The sequence below is a fragment of the Lathyrus oleraceus genome, chromosome 5 (genome assembly GCF_024323335.1).
Source record: "Lathyrus oleraceus cultivar Zhongwan6 chromosome 5, CAAS_Psat_ZW6_1.0, whole genome shotgun sequence".
NCBI lineage: Eukaryota > Viridiplantae > Streptophyta > Magnoliopsida > Fabales > Fabaceae > Lathyrus > Lathyrus oleraceus.
The window spans coordinates 40,902,583-40,911,414 of NC_066583.1; the positions used below are offsets into that span (position 1 = coordinate 40,902,583).

At 39.9% G+C, this 8,832-nt stretch overlaps 1 non-coding gene across 1 annotated transcript; it reads left to right on the forward strand.

Moving 5' to 3' along the window:
• Nucleotides 1-6,477: 6,477 nt before the first annotated feature.
• On the forward strand, nt 6,478-6,584 carry LOC127089083 (small nucleolar RNA R71). The gene has a single exon (XR_007790861.1). It is a non-coding gene; the product is annotated as a small nucleolar RNA R71 (small nucleolar RNA).
• Nucleotides 6,585-8,832: the final 2,248 nt, after the last annotated feature.

The following is an 8,832-nucleotide window of genomic DNA, read 5'->3' on the forward strand; positions in this document are numbered from 1 at the left end:
AGGAACATGATTGATCCTGCGATTAGTGAGACAACCTTGTAAAAACAACATCTCACGAGCATTTACTTTATTAGAATTCTCCCGGCCAAATATGGTACATGCCACAAGGTATCTAAAAATACGTATGGCCGGGTTATGAATATTAGAAACCAAAATTCCTTCAAAGGAAGTGACAGTCACATTGGATAATCTATTCCAAAAAGTAAATGCCTTGAGTGCCCATTCAACATCTAAGGGTGTCTCACAGATAGCACCCTCACCGTAAGGAATTCCTAGCAAACCCGCTAAAGCATCGGTAGTGTACTCGTATTCTACATTAAACATTCTAAAACAAACGGTACCTACCGTGCTAGCAGTGCCAGGGTAAGTAGTGTAAATTAGGGAACTTAAGAATTCCCTAGTGAGCCTATCATAGGTAGGTGCTTTACTAGCAAAAATATCGTGTAATCCTAAGGTATCAAGCATGTGGAAAACACTATGGTATGTTCCTAAAGTGTACAAACAATCTTCGTCGACATACCTGATAGCGAGGATCTCCCGAGATTGCAATTTTTGCAAAATCTTGTTTTGTCGCTCTCCGGGTTTTCCTCCACGAAGAATGATGTTGTTGAACTCGATTCCGACCATTAATGGTGATTGTAGAGAAAAATGGGTATTTATAGAGAGGAAATGAAAAATGGAGTTTAAGTGGGTTTTTGGTGGAGAGATGGTTGAGTCAAGTTTGGAAATGGTAATGGTTTGGAGTTACAATGAGAAAGTTGGTATTTTTAGTGAACTTTGGTGGAGTCGGGAGGAGAAGAAAATGGGTTTGGAGAGGTTGAAGAAGGTGAAAATGGTGAAAATAGGGGTTATGTCCGTTAAAGTTCTAGACCTCATGGCACCCGCCATGAAGCTTATGGCGCCCGCCATGTCTTCGGATTTGGTTGGGTCGGGTTTGGTCATTGCTACTTGGGCCTCAACTCTTTTGTCTTCATTTTTGTAAGGGGGGTGCACATAGGTTTCTATGAATGCTGTTTTTTTTATTTAAGCTTGACAAAACAAAATAAAATAAAACAAAATAAAATAGTAAAGTGGAATAAAACTAAATAAAATGAATCGGACATAAAAACATAATAATAATGCATATATATATATATATATTGATATATATATATATATATATATATATATATATATATATATATATATATATCAATATATATATATATATATATATATATATATATATATATATATATATATATATATATATATATATATGTGTGTGTGTGTGTGTGTGTGTGTGTGTGTGTGTGTGTGTGTGTATGTGTGTGTGAAGAGTTAATAATAATTCACGGGTCCAGAGATCTTAGGAAAGATAAAGCAAGCATAATGTCAATGGAAACAATAAAAATAAGCATAAATAATAAATAACGGGAAAATAGGAAAATCAAATGGTATTTCTAGGTTGGTGATGGCATCAATGCTCAGGGTTTAGTGGAGTCTCCTCGACTCCGTATCCTCGAAGCTCTGCGATCTGGCGTCGGAGGTTGGCGATCTCATCATTTAGTATATCAGTTTCAGTGTCATGTGAGGCAACTGATACTTCAACCTGCAAAGCAACGTCAGCAAGCTCCTGGCGAAGCTGGGCTATCTCCACACGAAGCTTAACCAGTTCAGACTGCATGCTTGGAGTCTGGAGATTCAGATCGTTGGTGTAGACTTTGATTCTGATAGGTGCGATTTTCGTCTCGTCTACTGTCTCTCCCTTCCCTTTTATGGCGTAGGCCCAGTTGGCCTGATCAATAACACAAGTTACCTGAGGGTCCGGTAGAGTGAAGTAGTGAATAGTCTCACCCTCGATTAAGAGCCTGTATTGATCCGGTTGGAAAGAAGATCTCCTCATGAGGCCACGGTCCAGACAGAAATCAATATCCATCAAGGTGTAGCTGCAGTAAGATGTCAGGTGAGATAGTCTTCTATCAAGTCCCAGGGCTGAGGCTATATGAGTCACCGTGCTTCCAACGTGCATAGGGTTCGTAGCGGAGCGAGGATTAAGATATAGACTCTCGATCAAGAAAGCTCCGCAATCTACTAGGCGTGACTGAGTGGTACAGTACATGAAGAAAATCTCTTCAACACTCACATGCGTATCAGGGTCACTCTTCCCCAAGAAGGTGTGGGCAATGATCATCTGAAAGTATCTGAAAGTAAGGTTGTGAATCTTGTTGGAGATTTGGGTGGAAGGGTCAGGACTACCTCCACATGTAATATCAGTCCAAAACTTCTCGACGTCTCGGCTCAGGAAATAGCTCATGGGGAGCTCAGATGAAGCATCATAGGCAGTCTGAAATCCAAGCAAGTCACTGAAACGCTTGTGCTTGAAGGTGTATTTTGCCCCAAACAACCTGAAATTAATGTATCTGCCATCACTAGCGTGACCAACATAGGGCTCGTATGTCAGCGAGCTCAAGAACTCCAAAGTCAGGTTCCTGTAAGTCACATGCATAGCATCAATATATTCATCCCACTGTAACTGATTGCATAAATGCTTGACACCAGGCTCAATGCCTAATGCCTCCATGCAGCTCGAGTCGGGATATCTGGTGGGCAGCATTGGGCGCTGGGAAAGCATGGCGTAGCGCTGCTCTTGAACTGGGTCACGAAAGATTACTGGCATAGTGTTGATATTCTCCATCCTAAAAGGTTATGTTAGAAACAGAGGACACCTGAAATTGCAAATATCAATACTGTTAGTCTCCACATAGATATACTTATATATAAAACAAATAAAAATATAAATTGAAAATAGTAAAAGTAAAGGAAAAGAAATCATGGGTTTCCTCCCATGCAGCGCTTGTTTAACGTCGTTAGCTTGGCGATTCGAACTTTATATGTTAGTGGTAGAAACTGGAGGGTCGATCAGAGTTTGGTCATGACATTCTGTGGGGATGTCACCTCCTTGGTATTGCTTCAGTCTTTGTCCATTTACCTCAACGGATTACATGAATTGTTCCGGATTTCAACTGCTCCAGATTTTAGTATTTTAGAAACTGTCTCAAAGTTGTCTCTATCAGGTTCAAGGGGAACAATATCTAACTTGGCTATCAATATGTCATAGGTGAAATCATCATTTATAGGTAAATGGTCTGGCTTCAAATGCTCTAGTCTGGAAAGATGGTCAGCAACCACGTTTTCTGTTCCTTTTTTGTCTCTAATATCTAAGTCGAATTCTTGTAGCAAAAGGATCCACCTGAGTAATCTAGGTTTTGCATCCTTTTTTCTTAGAAGGTAACGGATAGCTGCATGGTCTGTATAGACTATAATCTTAGATCCTACAAGATAAGACCTAAATTTATCGATTGCGAAAACTACAACTAGGAGTTCCTTCTCTATTGTTGTATAATTTAATTGAGCGACATCTAGGGTCCTACTAGCGTAATATATTCCGTGTAGTTTCTTATCTCTTCTTTGCCCTAAAACAGCTCCTATAGTGAAATCGCTAGCATCACACATTATTTCGAAGGGTTTAGTCCAATCCGGAGTTTGTAGAATGGGTGCTGAAATTAGCGCTTGTTTTAACTGATTAAAGGCTTTGATGCATTTTTCATCGAAAATGAATTCAATGTCTTTCATCAGAAGGTCGGTCAGGGGTTTTGTTATTTTAGAGAAATCTTTGATGAAGCGTCGGTAGAAACCGACGTGTCCAAGGAAACTACAGACTTCTCTAACTGTCTTAGGAGGGTTAAGGTTTTCTATAACTTCTATCTTTGCTTTATCGACCTCAATGCCTCTTTTAGATACTAGATGCCCTAACACTATGCCTTCTTTAACCATAAAGTGGCACTTCTCCCAGTTTAACACAAGGTTAACTTCTACGCATCTCTCTAGGATTTTCTCAAGGTTAATAAGGCAGTCTTCAAAGTCTAACCCACACACCGAGAGATCGTCAATAAATAATTCGATAATTCCGTTGAGATAATCTGTGAAGATTGACATTAGACAACGTTGGAAAGTAGCTGGCGCATTACAGAGTCCAAACGGCATTCGTCTGTAAGCAAATGTTTTGTAAGGATATGTAAAGGTTGTTTTCTCTTGATCCTCGAGGTGTATGGGTATTTGGAAAAATCCAGAATATCCATCAAGATAACAAAAGTAAGAGTGTCTGGCAAGACGCTCCAGCATTTGATCTATGAATGGAAGGGGCAAATGGTCTTTCCTAGTTGCCTTAGCTTCCTATAATCTATGCACATACGCCATCCGCCTTCTATGCGTTTAGCGACATGCTCGCCCTTCTCGTTCTGCACGACTGTGATGCCTCCCTTTTTGGGTACCACATGTACAGGACTTACCCATTTACTATCAGAGATCTGATAGATTATACCAGCCTCTAGCAATTTAAGGACTTCCTTCTTCACCACCTCGCTCATTACAGGGTTGATTCGTCTCTGATGTTCTCTGGAAGGTTTTGAATCCTCCTCTAGAGAGATCCTGTGCATACACACGGATGGGCTAATACCTTTTAAATCATAGATGTTGTACCCTAAGGCAGAGGGGTATCTTCTTAAAACATTCAAGAGTTGATTCGTCTCATCTTGGTTTAAGGTGGCACTAACTATTACTGGGCGGTTCATTTCTTCATCCAAAAACTCATATCTTAGGTTCTTGGGTAGTTCCTTAAGTTCTTGAGCTGGTTTTTGAGAATTTGGTGAAGGGTCTGGAGTAATATCCAAACATTCGTTGGTGTGAGGTTCCGTTTCCTCTAGCTCGTCATCCTTTTCATTCGGGTTTGAAATGGTTCGATCACGGGTTCTTCTCGATCAAATTCCCTTATGCACTCATCTATGATATCGATTGCATATCATGCGTCTCCTAGAATTGGTGCCATCAGGAATTTTGAAAGAATGAACTCGATCTTTTCATCCCCTACTTCGAAGGTTAATTTCCCTCTTTTGACATCTATTATAGCTCCGGCTGTTGATAAGAATGGTCTACCTAAAAGGATAGGGATATCGTCGTCTTCCTTGATATCCATGACTACAAAGTCTGTTGGGATATAAAGTTGACCGATCCTAACTGGGATGTCTTCTAAAATGCCTACAGGATACTTAACAGACCTATCGGCTAATTGGAGGGACATCTTAGTTGGTTGTAATTCCCCTAAGTTTAACCTTTTACATACATCTAAGGGCATTAAACTCACACTAGCGCCTAAGTCTAGGAAAGCTTTGTCGATCACATGACTCCCTAAAATGCAAGGTATAGAAAAATTTCCAGGGTCTTTCTCTTTCTTAGCAAGTTCATCCTCGGAAATAAAATTGCATTCCAAGGGTTTTGGATCGTCGAGCCTACGCTTGTTGGTTAAGATGTCTTTGAGAAATTTGGCGTAAGATAGAATTTGGGTGATAGCTTCGGTGGAAGGAATCTCTACATGAAGCTTCTCTATTACTTTTATAAATTTTTGGTATTGGTTATTGACTTTGGTTTGTTTAAGTCTTTGCGGATATGGGATTGGTGGTTTGTACGGGGGTGGTGGTTTGTAAGTTTTATCCTTGGCTTCTCCTTCCTGGTCGGTTTGTTTTTCAGGTTCTACCGGTTCCTCTTCTTGGTTGGTAGGTATATTTTCTTTAGAAGTTTTGGACTCGCTCATCGCTGGGTTATGAGGCCCTTCATAAGCGGTCCTATTTCATAACGAGATAGCATTAGCTTGCCCTCGAGGGTTTGGTTGAGGTTGTCCAGGGAATTGGCCTCCAGGTGTAGTTCGTGGGGCTTGGTTTTGTGCTACCTGTGAGATCTGGGTTTCAAGCATCTTGTTGTGAGTGATTATCTGATCAACCTTGGTTCCTAATTGTGTTATCAATTCGTTTACGTGAATGTTCTGGTTTAGGAATTCTTTATTTTGCTGAGTCTGGCCCGATATAAAGCTCTCCATGATCTTCTCAAGGTTAGACTTCTGGGGCACAACTTGCATAGGTTGATTTGGTTTTTGGGCTTGATAACCTTGCAGTCTTTGAGGTGCATGATTTTGGATAGGGTTCTGGTTTTTATAGGAGAAATTCGAATGATTCTTCCATCCAGGGTTGTAAGTGTTTGAAAATGGGTTACCTCGGGCGTAATTTACTTGGTCGGTGTTTAGGTCGTTCAAAAGGTTACACTCCGCCGATTCGTGTCCTTTAGATCCACAAAGTTCGCACTCTGTGTGGACTACTGCTGCGGTGTTAGTGTTTGTAGACATATGTTCGATCCTAAGGGCTAAAGCGTCCATTTTTGCCTGCATCATGTCTAGAGAGCTTATCTCATGTATTCCACCTTGGGTCTCCTTTTTCTCTATTGATGCTCGTTCAGTTCCCCATTGGTAATGGTTTTGGGCCATACCCTCAATTACAAGCTTCAGGATAAGGTTTGTTCATCAGCGCGCCACCTGCGGAAGCGTCGATGCTCATCTTGGTGTTATAATGGAGTCCATTGTGGAAGGTATGAACGATCAGCCATTGTTCCAGGCCATGGTGTGGGCAGACTCTCAATAGCTCTTTATATCTCTCCCAAGCTTTGAAAAGCGATTCTCCTTGGTTTTGAGTAAACCTAGTTATTTGGTTTCGAAGAACAACAATCTTGCTAGGGGGAAATATCTAGCAAGGAATACTCTCCTAAGGTCTTCCCAGGTAGTTACTGAATTAGCTGGAAGTGAATCTAACCATGAACGTGCTCTATCCCTGGGGGAGAAAGGAAATAATCTCAAACGGATCGCATCAAGTGAAGCACCATTCGATTTAAAGGTGTCGGCAAGTTGGATAAAAACTTTTAAATGTTGATTTGGGTTCTCGGTAGAGAGACCCGCGAATTGGTTCTGTTGCACTAATTGCAACAAAGACGGTTTTAGTTCGAAATTATTAGAAGGAATAAGGGGGTTTACTATACTCGAACTAGGCTCCTCGTCAGAGGGTTAGGGGAATTCCTTAAGAGGTCTCTGGTCGCGATTCTCGGTCATAGCTTTCTTAATTTGGATGAGTAAGAGGCGTGTACGAGTGTAACGTTCGGGTTCCGCTAAAGGATCTACTAAATTTCCGATACTATGGGTTTTTCGCATTTACTGGCTAATAATGCCTTAGTCTAGGCGGTGTAACAACAGGGTACGAAATTTGACGAAGTTGGTTCCCAACAAGGGCGCCAAAAACTTGATCGTGTGAATTCACAAGTGCACGAATCACGTCAAAGTAATATAAAAGAATATCGATCCCACAGAGACCAAATCGTCAATCTATCGATTACTATCGTTATGGTGTTTATCTAAGGCAGTATAAAACATATATTTGGTTTGCAAAACAACGGTAAATAATAAATGCAGGTAAAGACAGGTTTGAATGGATATCACGTCAGTTAAGTGATGTTTCAATTGTCTAAATAGAGCTACTTATGAGGCAATATTTTCTACTCTTGAAAAGAATCCATTTAACAAGAACTGTAGCTTTCGCGTATTCAGAACCGAGTTTACCCTTAAATTAAGGCCTTTTATTGTCACTTATAAAAGGTGTTCAGAACGCTAAAGTAGTAAACTTATTTTTAAGAAATAAGACTCATAAACTTAGTTGAAAAGTGATTTTGAGTTGGAAATTTTACCCAAGGAGTTTCCTGATTTTAAATCTATCAACGCGTTCGAAAACAGTTTCAAAAATAGTTTTTCCTTAAAGTGATAAAAATTCCTAGTTAACTAAGCCAGGGTGCTTTCGCATTCCTTGAATAATTAAAATTAACCAAGTTTGTTTTAGAAAACTCAAGTTAAAAATTAAAACATCCTTTAAAGTATTTCTACAGATTCAATATGTGAAACATTTCTTTAACCGCGATCCTTACATTCTAACCTTTAAAAAATTTAGCCAGACATGGTAATACCAACAAACATGACGATATTGATCATGATGAAAAGTTGTTTTAGGATGTGAGGCATAAAGAACGAGTAAAGTGCGTAAATTAAGTAAAGTAAAGCGAGTGCAGAAAATAAATAAAGTAAAGCGAGTGCGGAAAATAAATAAAGTAAAGCGAGTGCGGAAAATAAATAAAGTAAAGCGAGTGCGGAAAATAAATAAAGTAAAGTGAGTGCGGAAAATAAATAAAGTAAAACGTAGACAGAAAGTAAATAAATAAAAAGCGATAAAATAAGAACCTGTTCCAAACGGGGGGCTTTAAATCTGGTACAAGAAAAATAAACCTGCGACTCCTGAAGATAAAGACGACAACAACTCGAAGTGACCCAACTCAATCTCACTAAGGTGCGATAACCCCCCGATGTGACGGATTACCGCTTTTACAAATAATAAATATAGCCTTAGTGTTGTAAACTAAGTTGGATGATTTGAAAATATAATGGAACAAACTATTTATAGAGGATTTCAGCAGCTTGCAAAGACCATGGTGCCCTCCAACTTCTCCTTAGTGGGAACGTGATTTCCAAAGGTGGCGCCCGCCATCCCTTCATGGCGCCCGCCATGTGTGTAAATGGGAATGATGATGGGAACATGGCGGTTACCTCCTGGTTAAGGGATGATGAGTCGTGGCTTCTCCTTGTAGCACCTCAAATTTGCACCCCACATTCATGCATTCATTTCATTTTTAGGTCATTAACATTACATTAACAATACCTTAACATTGCATAGTACATTGCATCTTATCAGTCAAGACTGGCATCAGGAGAATTCCTCAGTGCAAAGGAGAAAGGTTTTTTTCTTGAGATAAAGGCCATATGGTTGTTCTAGAGAGCTTATATGAATCAAGGTTCATTTTGAAGCAACTTTGCCAAGTGCTAGAGGCTCAAAGTCTACAGTGCAGTTTCCGGTCATCTAGGGCCTATAAAACTCA